General features: G+C 42.7%; 1 long non-coding RNA gene across 1 annotated transcript; it reads left to right on the top strand.

Annotated features, from left to right (window-relative positions):
• The first annotated feature begins 3238 nt into the window (after positions 1-3238).
• Positions 3239-8033, top strand: LOC132419832 (uncharacterized). Its single transcript, XR_009518256.1, has 3 exons — positions 3239-3426; positions 4411-4512; positions 7912-8033. It is a non-coding gene; the product is annotated as an uncharacterized lncRNA (long non-coding RNA).
• Positions 8034-10158: the final 2125 nt, after the last annotated feature.

Here is a 10158-nt window from a genome sequence, read left to right as displayed (position 1 = left end):
CAGTTGCTTGTAGTTCTTTCCTGTCCCCTCCTTATATCAGAGGTGGCAGAGGAAGGCGCATTACTCCATGCGAATGACCCTGTCAGCATCAGGGCCCAGGGGCAGGCAGACTGCCCTATTTGCTTCAGAACTTCTCTCCCCAACTTGGCTGGTTTCACCATCTCAAGACCCTTTTATGCTTGAGCAGCCACTGGAATCTAGGTAAGTAAGGCTGCGTTCTGATTACTTCGTTGTAGTTTCTTGTTCTTTCCCTAGTGGGAGGGATGTGGCCAAGAACGTGTGGGCAAGGGAATTTTCGAGCTACCCCTAATGTGATGATGACTTAGCTCTGCGGTCACTGTTCTCCTGGTAGTTCCAGCTCAGCTCCATGGACTGATTCATTACCTTACCCAGTCCGAAAGATTAAGTTTATTAGTTTGCTGATGGGTGATCACATCTTCTAGTTCTTCTGAATACAGGCTTTCAGGAGACCAGGGAAGCAAAAGGCAATCGATTAAAACTGATGATAAAAGGTAGGACTACCAAGAGGACCACGTCACTTAGGGCAACTGGTAAGTGCTTTTGTTTTTGTTTTTTAATTCTTAGTAGAATCCCATTAAAAATCAAAAGGTTGTTGAGTGAATATAAAATCAGAGAACATTAGCACAAAGAGTTAGAAGGTCTTAAAGGAGAGGTCTTTCAAGCCATAGCTGGCTAATAAATTTCTTTTTCCCACTCAAGAGACCCTTAGCATTTGCATGGTTCCACACATACATTAAAGGAAATCGGTAAACAACTTCCTTTGCATAATCTATCATTCCCTTTATTTTTTCCTGCTTTGAAACAGTACACAGCTGTCACAGAGGCTTTGAAAGGGAGAGTGATTTGGTCTCCAGTCTGGCAGAGTAAAGGTTAGTGACAGAAATAGCAAGCTGCTCACAGAAGCCACGTACTGGGTTCAAGGGAGGTTCATATACCCATCCAGTTCTCCAACAGCACGTGTTGAAAATGTAGATTCCCAGGCCATGCTGACTGAATTGGAATTTCATGGGTTGGTGCCTGGAATCTTCACTGTTAAGTTCCCAAGATGATTTCCTTCCTCACCTACAGAGAGGAAGGGTAAGGAGTGAGTGAGTGAGGAAAAGGGGAAGAGAGAGGTTAGGGGAAGGTGGTGAGCCCACATTCCTTTTCTGTTCTTCCCTCCCTTTCCATTTTCGGTGCTGTCCTTTGCCCTATGTCTTCCTTCCTGCCTCCTCTAGTCTGGACCGTGTCCACTTCCAAATCATACTTCCAAGCTCCAGGCTATCTGCTTTCCCTCATCATCCTACCCCATTCCTCTATTTTCACCAAAGTGAAAGTCCAAAGAAATTGTAGATATGACCCTTTTGTCTTCTTAAAAATTTTTATCATTGAAGATTTTCAAACACAGACAAAGATAGGGGAATAGCATAATAAATCCCCATGTACCCTTCACCCTATTTCTACTATCAACTCAATTCTCAGTCTTGTTCCATTTATACCCCTATCCACTTCTCCCCAACATATTGTTTTGATACAGATCACAGATAGCATAACATCTTGTCCATAAGTATTTCATTATGTAGCGTAACATCTTGTCCATAAGTATTTCATTATGTATCTCTAAAAGAGAAGGATTTTTTAAATTAATAAACTTTATTTTTAGAGCACTTTTAGGTTCACAGCAAAGTGGAGTGGAAAGTACAGAGAGTTCCCAAATACTCTGTCCGCACACACACAGCCTCCTCCACTATCAGCATCCCAGCACCAGAGTGATACATTTGTTATACTCTATGAACCTACATTGACACATCAATATCACCCAAAGTCCATAGTTTATTATAGGGTTCACTCTTGGTGTTGTACATTCTATGGGTTTTGACGAATGTATAATGACAGGTATCTACCATTGTAGTATCATACAGAGTAGTTTCACTGCTCTGAAAATCCTTTGTGCTCTTTTTATCCCTCCCTCTCCCATGACTCCCAGGAACCACTGATCTTCTACTGTCTTCATGGTTTGCCCTTCCCAGAATGTCATATAGTTAGAATCATACAGTGAGCAGTCTTTTCAGATTGACTTCTTTTGCTTAGTAATATGCATTTAAGTTTCCTTTATGTCTGTTCATGGCTTGATAGCTCATTTCTTTTTAGTGCTATATAATATTCCACTGTTTGGAAGTACCACAGTTTGCTGAAGAATATCTTGGTTGCTTCCAAGTTTTGGCAGTTATCACTAAGGCTGCCATAAACATCCTTGTGCATGGCTTTGTATGGGCATAGGTTTTTCAACTCAATTGAATAAATACCATGGAGAGAGATTGCTGGCTTGTATGGTAAGCATATGTTTAGTTTTGTAGGAAACTGCCAAACTGTCTTTCAGAGTAGTTGTACCATTATATATTCCCAGCAGCAGTGAATGAGAGTTCCTGATGCTCTACATTCTCACCAGCATTTGATGTTGTCAGTGTTCTGGATTTTCACTATTGTAATAGCTGTATAGTGGTATCTCATTGTTGTTTTAATTTGCAGTTCCCTAGTGTTACATGATGTTGAACATCTTTTCATATGCTTACATGCCATCTGTATATCGCCTTTGGTAAAAAGACCTGTTCAGGTCTTTTGCCCATTTTTTAATCAGGTTGTTTGTTTTCTTCTTGTTGAGTTTTTTTTTTAAACATCTTTTATTGATTGATTAATTGATTGATTTTTTGGCTGCATGTGGGATCTTAGTTCCCTGACCAGGGATAGAACCCACGCCCCCTGCAGTGGAAGGTGGATTCTTAACCACTGGACCACCAGGGAAGTCCCCCTTGTTGAGTTTTAAGTGTTGTTTGTGTATTTTGGATAACAGTCCCTTATCAGACATGTATTTTGCAAATATTTTCTCCCAGTCCGACTTGTCTTCTCATTCTCTTGACAGAGAGAGACTTAAACCCACAACAATTACACTACCATTGTCACATTTAAAATAATTAACAATAAATCTCTAATATCATCAAATACCCAGTCAGCTTTCAAATATCCAGTTGTCTCATAAATATCACTGCAATCTCTTGATATGTCTCTGAAATCTCTTAATCTATAGGTTTATTCCTCCATGTCTTTCTTCATTTGCAACGTATTTGATGAGGAAACTCTGACCTCCCTCTCAATCCTCCTTCAGTCTTTTCCACAGCATTTGAGAAAACCACAGAGCTTCCCCAGTCTAAAATAATGGAAAGACTCATTGAACAAAGAAGCGATTTTGTACAATTCCAGTTTCAATTAACTTCATCTCTGCTCTGTAAATAGGGGTGAATCTTATCCACCACTGGATCCTCAGGGTCTGGCACGTGACACTCAATATGCATTTGTGGAAAGAAGATAGGAGGGAAGGAAGAGAGGTTATTAGAAGAAAGGTCAAAGGGAGAAAACAGAGAAAATTTGGTGGCTACTACATTTGTCTAAGAAAGTAGAACTGAACTTCTTTATTTAGGACCCCCTCTCCTTTGAAAAATGTTGTAAACTCTAAATTTTTAAAGGCCTCTCATGATCTGGGCCTGCATCTGTCTTGCCAGGCTCACTCTTCACCCTCTTACAACTTTGGTAGTATATTTCAATGAAAAAGCAGATAAAGCAAAACAAAACTAGTTTTAAAAAAGTTATAAAAGTAATTCATTTATGTGGGAAAAATTCAAACAGTTTCAAAGTACATGAAGTGAGAAATTAGTGGTTTTTTCCTAGAAGTAACCACATATATCTCCTTGCCTCAAGTATGGTTCCAACCGCTGGGTTTGAGAGATGAAGTACCAGGTCTTTTTGTTTGGTTGGTTTTATTCATTCTGTATCTACTGGTGACAAAAGTACAGCTATTCTTACATAGTCTTTGCAAAGTTGTTTCTACCTATGTGCGTGTGTGTGTGTGTGTGTGAGTGTGTATATTCATTCCTTTTAATTGCTATGTAATTGACTATTGGAAAGATGTGATATCATTTATGTAACCAGTTTTCCATCAATGTTTAGATAGATTTCAGTTTTTGCCCTACAAGCAATGCTGGCAGACCATCGTTGGAGCTTTTCCTCTGAGGTGGGAAGCCACTGGAAAGTTTGGAGTATAGAGACCATGATCTCACTTACAGTTTAACAGCATCACTGTGCTGCTGTATCAGATTTACCCTCTATCCCCAGTGTCTTCACCAGCACTGGATATTAAATTTTTTAGTCCTTTTTAATTGATAAGCCAAAAAAAAACCCCTCACTATTGCTTCAATTGACATTCCTTTGTAAAATCAGATTTGACAGGGTGAGTTTTACTCTGTGGGCTGTTTCACACTCACTTAGAGAGGAGTTGTTAATTGTTCTGGTACTGTGTGGATTCCTGCATGGCCACACTGAAGCCCTCTGATAGAGCCTGTCTGATCTCTCCTCTAGACCCCAGGCCCTTCGGGATGGGTACCTGACTGTGAAGCCAAAACCCTGTCTCTGAACTACTTACCAAAATGAAGTGTCACCCCCTGCAATTCCCTGCTTCAGGTATGGCTCCAGCCACTGGCTTGGAGAGATGAAATGTCATGGGATGTTTGGGGGCTTATTTTGCTCATTTCCACTAGTGACAACTGCACAGTCATTTAAAAGAAATCCTATAAATGATATAATATAAACAATTAAAACAATATAAACAAAAGCTCTCGAACTATGACACAGTTCAGTATCTGACAGATCCAAGTGCTTCCACACAAGTTCTCACTGTACCTCTTAGAGCAACCCCATGAGGAAGTTCGTCATTCTTGGTTTTATAAGTGAGGAACCTGAGAATGAGAGACCTTTGGAGACTTGCTCCTGGTCAGATTTGTTACTTTATTAGAGTTTGCAAAGTACTAGAAGGTCAAATTCAGCCCCTAGCCCCATTTTGTTTGCCTTTAATATTTTTAAACTGTTTTACATTGGAATGCTTATAGATGGGTCATTCATTCTCTGTCCAGACACAGCCCTTATTACTCTCCGCTGACTTTGAATAGAGCTGATTTAGCTTAATTTTATCCACCCAGGCCCTGAAGGCATTGGATTTTGCACCCCCTGCCAAATCTTGTCTAATTCCACCATGCAACTGTAGGGTCGATATCAACTCCTGAGGTAGGCCCAGAAATAAACCAGCCTCAACCACAAACCCTCAGTGTCAGGTGCAAAGCCTAATTCCTTCTCCCTCCTGTTCTAATAGAACCATGGGAAAGACCTTGAGCTGCAGAGGGTGGGAGAGGAAAGGCCTACCTGCCATCCTGCCCAGCTCCAAAGCCCTGCCTTCCTCAGCCCCCGATATTATTGTGAGAGTCACAGCTAGATTTACCTCACCTGTCCTGCCACCCTGTTCCAGGGAGAGGATAAAATAAGACAACTTTATAGAAAAAGCAGATCAGCTTCCCCTCCTTGGTGGTGCTGGTCTTTCTCCAGCAGTCTGATCTCTGAAAGGCCGTGAGCCTTTATGAGTGGGCATCTCCCCACCCCACACATGTGTAGCTCAGGTGCTCCATCTCTGAGCATCTCCTCACTGGGATGTACATTTTCAGTCCATCAACAAATATATTAATTAATTAATTTATTTTTAAACAGAGGCACAGAGTTATTTATTTATTTATTTATTTATGGCTGCATTGGGTCTTCGTTGCTGCACGCGGGGCTTTCTCTAGTTGTGGCGAGAGGGGGCTACTCTTCGTTGCAGCGCACAGGCTTCTCATTGTGGTGGCTTCTCATTGCAGAGCACGGGCTCTAGGCACGTGGGCTTCAGTAGTTGCAGCACACGGGCTCAGTAGTTGTGGCTTGCGGGCTCTAGAGCACAGGCTCAGTAGTTGTGGTGTACGGGTTCAGTTGCTCCACAGCCTGTGGGATCTTCCTGGACCAGGGCTCGAACCCGTGTCCCCTGCATTGGCAGGCGGATTCTTAACCACTGCACCACCAGGGAAGCCCCAACAAATAAATTTTTTGAGTGCCAGACACCGTTCTGGACTCTGGGGTTTCAGCCGTGATTAAGACAGGAGCTCACCTGCTAGTAAGAGATTAATGCGAACATTAATCAGGTTATTACACAGTAAAGCGTTATCACAATGGAATGCATGGAGATCTGCTTCCCACCAACACAGTCTGACTATGATCTCCAAAAGCAGAATAACAACAACGGTACCACCACTGTTAATGTGTTTTACATATTAACATATAACTTAATTCTTACAATAAGCCTACCAAGCAAGTAGTGTCATTATTACCCTCATTTTACAGTCATTGAGAAGTTAAATTCTTGCCTAAACTCACACCACTGGTACAGACAATGCTTCCACTCTTGGTTGAGCAGCAAACTTTTCTATAGCCTGTTGAATTTCAAAGTGTGCCATAACCCCATGAGAACAAGACATAAGGAACCAGGTTTGCCCCCAACAGTGGGAGTTAGGTTAGATGCTAGAAAGAACTCCTTGGTAACAGTTAGGAGTGTATGAGAGAAAGGAATCCTTTTCTGAGTATTTTTCCTCTCCTGAATTTTCTTTTTATTTGGCCGTGCCACATGGCGGCCTGCAGAATCTTAGTTCCCCGACCAGGGATCAAACCCACACCCCTTGCACTGGAAGTGTGGAGTCTTAACCACTAGACTGCCAGGGAAGTCCTCTCCTGAATTTTCTATATTGCACATATAATGTAAAAATAGAGGAATTATTCTAGAAAAAAAAGATCACTCATAATTTCTCCTCATGAATTGGGTTTCTTTTTCCATCTTTCTGAACCAAACTGTGACTGTGTTAGACAGTTGGTGTAACTAGATCTGGTTTTGCCTGCAGCACTCTTAAGAGGCAACGATGTGGTAACTAGCAGAGGTCAGCCCCTCTACCCAGGCTTACAACACCCAGAGTGACCCCTGGACACCCAGAGATGAAGACAGCTCTTCCACAGAGAGTGAGCGCCACTGTGTGCTTCAGCAGAGGGGTCTGGGTACCTTCACTCAGGGTGAAATAGGGCAGGGATGAAGCTGTGAGGGATTACCTGATATTTCAGATGGAAGTAATCAAAGCAGCATGCTATCCCTGTACCTTGGGGGAAACAGAGAAGGGAAAGAGGAGCAATCAGTAAGTATCAGGCAGAGTTAGCTGAATGATTGAAATGGTTTCCAGGTGAGTGGGTAGGATCATGAGACACCCCCCGCCCCCACTGCCTTGCTCCACTCCCATATCAGTCAGCTCCGGCCATGAGCTAGACGCACAATTCCTCAGGTATCTTGGGATTGTGGACAAAGGATGTTGCCTGCCATATCAGTAAACAAAGGATGATGTGACCCTCAAGCCATCAGCCACTACAGCTGCCCCACACTCCCTCCCAGTGGTGCAGCCGGAGGGGAACTCAGGATGGAGATAAACAGGCTCCTGGCCCTAGATACTTAAGGTACATATCAAAGGAATAATTTCATTAAGTCCAGATGCTTGCATCTTCCCATACGTAGAAAAACACTAAACTCATTAACTTGAGATGTCTAATTTTCCTTTAACTAGCAGTAATCTTTTTTTTTTTGCGGTACGCGGGCCTCTCACTGTTGTGGCCTCTCCCGTTGCGGAGCACAGGCTCCGGACGCACAGGCTCAGCTCAGCGGCCATGGCTCACAGGCCCAGCTGCTCCGCGGCGTGTGGGATCTTCCCGGACCGGGGCACAAACCCGTGTCCCCTGCATCGGCAGGCGGACTCTCAACCACTGCTCCACCAGGGAAGCCCTAGCAGTAATCTTTTGATGTTCAACTACCTGGGTTTTCTGCAAAAACTCCTGTGTATCCTGGCTCCTCCCTTACCTCTTCAGAGTAGTCCCTCAGAACTATCTGAGAGGCTGTATCCTGGGCTTAAGTCCTTAGTAATTCCCCAAATAAAACATAATTCTCAAGTTTTAGGTTGTGCTTTTTTTTTTCAGTTGACAGTTTAGGTGACCTTAAAGGGACCCAGAGCAGACTTCCCTCCGTCACCTGAACTCTAGGAGGAACCAGAGCCTTGGTACCAGCAGAGGCCTCTTGTGCCCATTCGCCTCCTTGGAGAGTCCAGATGAATTTGGGTGAGTCTCTCCTGGTTCTCAGATCTCCCGATTATTGGTTGATGTTCCTGAGTTTTAATTGGCAGTGTACAATAGGTACCTGGCTACCCAGTTGAAAGATATGGGGTGGGGTGGGGACCTGGTTGAAAGACATTGGGAAAAAGTACCTCCCAGCTGAAAGATACTAGGGGAGCCTGGTTGAAAGACACTAGGTTGCTCAGTTGAGTGACACTGAGCTGTCTAAACTGGGTGATTAGGTAAGAGACTGGCCTAACATCTTTCCTAAATGAGGGGCATCAGAAAGCCAGCCTCCAACTAATACCCCAGCCAGGTTTATGTATATACAAACTTAGCTACAAGTACTTACTTAATTGGGAATTAAAGGAAATCTCTCCCTGAAAATGGCCAATATGGGGCTTTTTATTGTGTAAGCAGTTAAGTTAGAGAAAGCCAGCTTGATAAAACGTTTTTTCAGAATTCTGACCTTAAAGAAATAAAAGCCCTTCTAGGGAGAACTTGCAGTTCTCTCCTTGTGTCTTTGAGATGTGAAGGTTCTACCTGATATTCTTAGAGGGGTGTGTGTGTGTGTGTGTGTGTGTGTGTGTGTGTGTGTGTGTGTGTGTGTTTTGAGAGCTTGGTCTCTGCCATCTGGGCGGTACACATATGGTGTACATTTGACAGCCACTCGAATAGACTGGGATTCTGAGCAGTTTTTTATTGTTGTTTTTGGTCTGGCTGTGCCAGCTCTCAGGGAAATTTGTCATAAGGGGTCCCAGCCAAGAAGGGGCCTTTGTCATCTTAACCTTCATTGCATCCACCTGTACAATGAAGGCCCTTTACTTTCTTAGACTGTTTTTGGGAGTAAACTTTCTAGATTTTGTGGAGGCTACATCTTTTGCACTCTCTTATGGGGATGCCCCTTGCATCTTACTGGTTTGAGTCGCTATTAAAATACTACTTGTCAGTGGCCAAACAATGGATCTTTTAAATTGTAAAACTTTATGTAGAATAATCGTAATAGTGCAACTCTAGGTATGGGAAGAAGCAGAAAATATTTCCTGGATCATAATAGACTAGTAAGACGGAGATCCAGAGAAATTTTTTTTTTTTTTTTAGGCTGTGCCATGCGGCTTGTGGGATCGTAGTCCCCCGACCAGGGATCGAGCCCGGGCCCCGGCAGTGAAAGCGTCAAATCGTAACCACTGGACCGCCAGCCTATTCCAGAGAATTTTAGATTATCAATAGGGCCTGATCCAAAAAGTAGCACATTGAGTGGCCTATCAACAGAATCTTTGCCTGATCCAGGAACCACTTCCTAGAGCCATGAGACAAAATTGGTCATAAAATGCCTCCCAAATGTTGGTTGAATTTATGACCAAGAGGAAGTGCTGTGGACAAATAATGTCACCTGCCATATCAGTAAGCAAAGCATGTTGTGGCCATCAAGCCATCAGGCACTTAAGCTGCCCCCACCCCCATAAGTAAGGTGCATATCAAAGGAATAATTTCATTAAGCCCAGACTCTTGCATCGTCCCATATATAGAAAATCAGTTAACTCAACTTGAGATGTCTGGTTTTTCTTTAACTAGCAGTAATATTTTGGTGTTTGACTACCTGGGGTTTTTTGGTAAAAGCTCCTATATATCCTGGCTCCTCCCTTACCTCTTTGGAACAATCCCTCAGAGCTATCTGAGAGGTTGTATTCCAGGCCTAAGTCCTCAGTAACGCCCCAAATAAAACATTTGGTTTTATTTACTTTTAGGTTGTGTATTTTATTTCAGTTGACAGTATGTCCCAGCCTGCACTGGGGAGATCTGTCAGTGCCCTCTCCCTCAAGAATTTCCCTTAGGCCTAATAAAATATTTTTCATGTGTGAAATGCTTTAAAGTTTGTAAAGTATTTCTCTCACATTCCCTCATTTTTAAAAATAGATTTTATTTCTTAGAGCAGTTTTAGGTTCTACAGCAAAATTGAGTAGATACTCCCTTATTTTTAACTTTGATTGTCACATCCACCCTTCAAATAGGTAGGACAGGTGTTATTATCTCTCCATTTACATTTAAATTACATTTAGAATCACACAGTAGCAAACAGAGTCTGGTGCTAACTGAGGTCTTCTGATCTTTTAA

The sequence above is a fragment of the Delphinus delphis genome, chromosome 2, assembly GCF_949987515.2.
Source record: "Delphinus delphis chromosome 2, mDelDel1.2, whole genome shotgun sequence".
Lineage (NCBI taxonomy): Eukaryota > Metazoa > Chordata > Mammalia > Artiodactyla > Delphinidae > Delphinus > Delphinus delphis.
This window is presented reverse-complemented; position numbering and strand designations above follow the sequence as displayed.